Source organism: Montipora capricornis, chromosome 1 (assembly GCF_036669925.1).
Source record: "Montipora capricornis isolate CH-2021 chromosome 1, ASM3666992v2, whole genome shotgun sequence".
In the NCBI taxonomy this organism is placed as follows: domain Eukaryota; kingdom Metazoa; phylum Cnidaria; class Anthozoa; order Scleractinia; family Acroporidae; genus Montipora; species Montipora capricornis.
In genome coordinates, this window is record NC_090883.1 from 2,518,628 (window position 1) to 2,523,337 (window position 4,710).

At 36.8% G+C, this 4,710-nt stretch overlaps 1 long non-coding RNA gene across 2 annotated transcripts in view; it reads right to left on the reverse strand.

Annotated features, from left to right (window-relative positions):
* The window catches only part of LOC138032286 (uncharacterized), a 19,562-nt gene extending 15,694 nt beyond the window's left edge, over positions 1–3,868 (reverse strand). The window contains exon 1 of one of the 2 annotated variants that reach the window (XR_011128400.1): positions 3,765–3,868. This is a non-coding gene — a long non-coding RNA (uncharacterized lncRNA). The remainder of the gene's footprint in view (positions 1–3,764) is intronic. The other variant, XR_011128489.1, reaches the window with a different exon arrangement.
* Between the last annotated feature and the right edge of the window lie 842 nt (positions 3,869–4,710).

A 4,710-nucleotide genomic window follows, 5' to 3' on the forward strand; every position in this document is an offset into this window, starting at 1 on the left:
GGAAAAGAGTGAGTTGCCATGGGAACCAATTTCTTTACAGTCATAGGTGTGTTGCCTTCAGAACTATTAGCTCACCAAGTTTCAATGGTCTCTGTTGCAAATTGATCGAGATAGCTCTATTTATATTCTTTATGTTCTATTGGGTTGGGTGAATGACGTCATCAGCCTTCTAATTTGCATATTTAACACATTTTTCAAACTTAAATATCTCCGGAACCAATGCAGATATTTCCAAACGGTAAACAGCATTTTTAATGTTTTATGGTACTCTCTGTGATAAACCAAAAAACTCAAGGGATAAAAATTTGATCACAGTAGCACTTTAAAGAGAAGAAGAGATACGTACTTTTCTACAAATACCTATTTTTCCTTCAAATGCCACAGCATAAAATTTCAAATTCCATTTTCTGTGAATCTTCCCTTACTTGTGTTACATGTGAACCTAGGCAGTTACCAGTACTAGCTTTAAAATAACTGGTTCCTGGAAAACCCAGTTGACTACTACAACTCACCAGTGCAAAGATTGTTTACATTACTTGTTACCACGAAGAGAGATGATTTTGGATTTTTCAACAATTTATCCTTTTAATGTAACCCAAAATAATTCAGATAGTCAAAACTTCACATTATTTTAATGATGGACAATGCAATTGGATTTGGTATGGGCTACTGTATTCCATATCAAACCCATACTTGGCAGTCTGTCTTCATTTAGTCATAACTCCATTGTCTTAAACTATGGCAAGGCTGTGCTCTAACGGCGCCCGGTCGCCTGAGGCGACTAACATTTGGCTTCGGGCGAGTGAAGAAAGCTACCCGGTCGCCCGGCCGGGCACTCACACTTATTGTATTTCTAGCAGATAAGGAGGCTAAAAAATTTAATATGCTGGTGGTTATAGTTTACGAAACCTTCAGAAAATGTTTTTTTTTTTCGTACAAAACAATCGGTTCAAAGGCTGTTCCACATGTAACATAATCCGTGACTTTTCGCGTAGCCGGCGGACGCAGGAATTTCGATTCTTTCTCAAAAAATAGCATTAAATTTGGAACGTGAAGTTTGGCATTTTTTGGTTATAGTTTCAAAAAAGAGTTCTTACTTCTGCTCTGACAATGGTAAAGCGCGGCCGGCGAAGCAGTGCAATTTACTTCTGTATGAACCCGGGAATCGCAGTTTATGCAAATGTAATTTTTTTACGATTTTTCGCTTGGCCAAAATATATTTTGGTTATGGTTGTTTTTCCCCTGGTTCAAAGGCTGTTCCACATGTAACATAATCCGTGACTTTTCGCGTAGCCGGCGGACGCAGGAATTTCGATTCTTTCTCAAAAAATAGCATTAAATTTGGAACGTGAAGTTTGGCATTTTTTGGTTATAGTTTCAAAAAAGAGTTCTTACTTCTGCTCTGACAATGGTAAAGCGCGGCCGGCGAAGCAGTGCAATTTACTTCTGTATGAACCCGGGAATCGCAGTTTATGCAAATGTAATTTTTTTACGATTTTTCGCTTGGCCAAAATATATTTTGGTTATGGTTGTTTTTCCCCTGTATATGAAACAACGAAATAAAAAAGGGAAAGATATCATGTTATTGTTGTTGTTTTAGAAACAGAGCAATCCCGTGTTGTCTTTGGTTCGTGACAAATCATTCCGTGCCCTAAACAAATAACGCTGTGACTGGCGCTTGGACCGAACAAAAAGCTCATTCCACTAAACATTTTACTGATAATATACCCGGTACATGTAAGGAAAAAATACTTTAGTTCTGTCCTGTAGCGATGATTTTCATCCAGATCAAGATGACTTGCTAAAACCCTGTAGCGATGATTTTCATCCAGATCAAGATGACTTGCTAAAAGAAAAAAATGATAGCTTTTGGGCCGCGGTGGTTTCATTGTTTCACGGCAGTTTTTACAAAAGCTCCACGGGAATCAAGCGGCATTAATTCACGCTTAGAAAATTTATTTAACCCAACTAACCAGTAAAAAGGTTTACCTGCATTAGACCCAAACGTTTTTACATAAACCTGCGGCAATCTTTACTTTTTCACTTTTAAACCTGAAAAACATCGGTGGCATTCCCATTTTTCTTGTCTTTCTCAAGTATGGTGTGGAAAATTTGATGGGTTGCGGGTTTTTCTTGCACTAGCGAGTTCGAAGATCACCAGAGCAGTAGCAGCAATGTTTTTTTCTTTTGAGAGAAAGAGGGATGAAGATCTTCCTGCGTTGTTGATCTCAGATAATTAATGAAATAAATAACTAATTAATACGGGCGACCAACTTGGAGGGCTGGGCACCCACATTCAGCTTCAATGGGTATTAATTTATGTAACAGATCATTACATTTCAGCAATTGCAAAAATTAAAAAGGTTATAATCTCTTGCTCCTGTAAAATATTATAATAATCCCGCAAATCAGAGATGTGCTGGAAACTACAAAAAATCCATTACAGTCAAGCTATCAACAGTAACAGTTACTACCATAGCTCACAGGCAAAAAAATTGAAAACCAAGTTCAAAGCAGTACCTTAACATGTAATTCATGTCAAAATCTATGGATTGGGTTCTTGTTTTAAAATTAAATACAAAAAAAGCTTTTAAACATTTCAGATAAACCAGATAACTTTAACAAGTCTGCAAAGAGAGATCCTTAAATACATTGTACATCAAACCATAACTGGTTGAGGAGACAGAATTGGCTGCTAAGCATTTTTGTCTGCTGTAAAGGACCTTTCCCTGCTGTCCCATCAAACATTTTTTTCAGGAAGTGTCTCTTTATACTCTTTCATGGCAACTTCAAAAAAATACAGTATATTTAGCAATTATTGAATGAGACTGAGTAGGATATGAAGAATTCTGCAGGTCGAAGAGGGTGTTATCCACCAAGGCCGAAGGCTGAGGTGGATAACATCCTCCGAGATCTGCAGAATTCTTCATATTCTACGAAAGCGGAATTCAATAATCGCTTTATTATTCATTCAAAATATTTTCTTTGCTCAAACTTCTAAACCTACTTGCAGCGATTTTCTGCTCAACAAAAATAACACAATCTCGTCCCCAGCTTTTTTTCGGTCAACGCTTCAATAATTTGCAGCGGGCTGCACTTTTGACGTCATTTTGACGTCATCGGTTCAATAATCTGCAGCGGGCTTCACTTTTGACGTCACTGATTCAATATGATGAACTTTCTTTCCAAATTTGGTGAACAGCAGCTGGTTATGGTGAATTATGCATGCATGTGGTTTTAACCAATCGGAAACGGGGAAATATTTTGAATGAATAATAAACAGTATTATTATACTTCAATCAGATGCACGTAGTGATTCCTATAAATCACTGATCATTTCTATTACAACTAAAGTGTGTGAAGAGTAAACTCATAAATTTGGATCTCTTTACTTACAAACGTCAATAATAGCTTTCTCAGCCATTTTCTGCATTGGATGCAATAGTTTAACTATTAATAAAGTGACAGCATTTCGCATTTTTACGAGAAGGAATCATTTGTCAATCGTATACATATAACTTGCGGTGTGAGCACTTGTTTTCCCAATCATTTGCTTCACCATTTGCTCTAAAACTTCATTATTCTTCATTAACGGTTTCCCAATTTTTTACAGGGTTATAGCATTTAAGCCAATTGAGTATCCTTGCTTCACAAATGGACTCGAAGGTGTGAAAATATGAACTCTAAATACAGGTAAACCGTTCCTCATTTTAAAGACAATAAGGCATCAAATCAAATTTTATTCGCTTAAAGTTAACGCTTACTTTTTTACTTGAGTTGTTGTAAGCATTTCCTTGCCTGGATCAGGATTTAAAGAGTAAAACTAACCAAAAAATCGTCACCATACACAAAGGTGTGATCGTAGATAATCGTAGACACACAAATAAAACCGCCCAAATTATGTAAGAGCTGGACTGGTTACCACTGACTGCTGACCTAAACGAAAAGGGCTCACTAGATTCCAGTCCGGTCTCTCACGTGTTATTCAAGATGGCGGAGGATGACAGTCTTTCCACGGATTCATTATAAATGGGCAAGATTTGAAAGATACTGGAGTTCATTGAAAGGATTTAGTACTGACTTGGAGTGTGTAATTTTCAAGAGTAATGCATCATGTTCCTTTTGGAATAAGGCCGATTATGAGAGCATCAAACAAGGTAATCCGTTGATGATATTTGTCACAATCTATAGAATACATCAGAATAAAAGCTTTCTTTTTCATTTCTCCGTGTACAGAGTGATTTTATGTTCAAAGTTTGGGGCCTTTAAAGGACATTGTTTAAGTAAAGTACATATATTACGAGTAGAGAATTAACTCGAAAAATATCGCATTCATATTGGCATGCTTTGAATAAGACCAAACCTTGTTATACATGTATTGAAGGTTGAAGTCAAAGCTCATTTTTTCAAGGCACCAGATGAAATCAAATCCTAAAAGGGCACTTAAACTTTGATTATTGTCTCACTGGCACATTCAGTACTATTGCACAAAATTCTCAAGAATTCATAGAGTGGAATTCTTAAAGATTCCCATAAAATCTTAATCCACATTGCCCTTTCAGCTTTCAATTCCCAAAAATTAGGCCTGGAAATCCAGAAAAGCCTGGCAAAGCCTGGCTTAAAAATCTTGGAAGGCCGGGAAGGCCAGGCTTTTTGGCCGAACAGTGTGACAGTTTAAATTGCTTTAAAACATGAAATTTTAAGTACTAC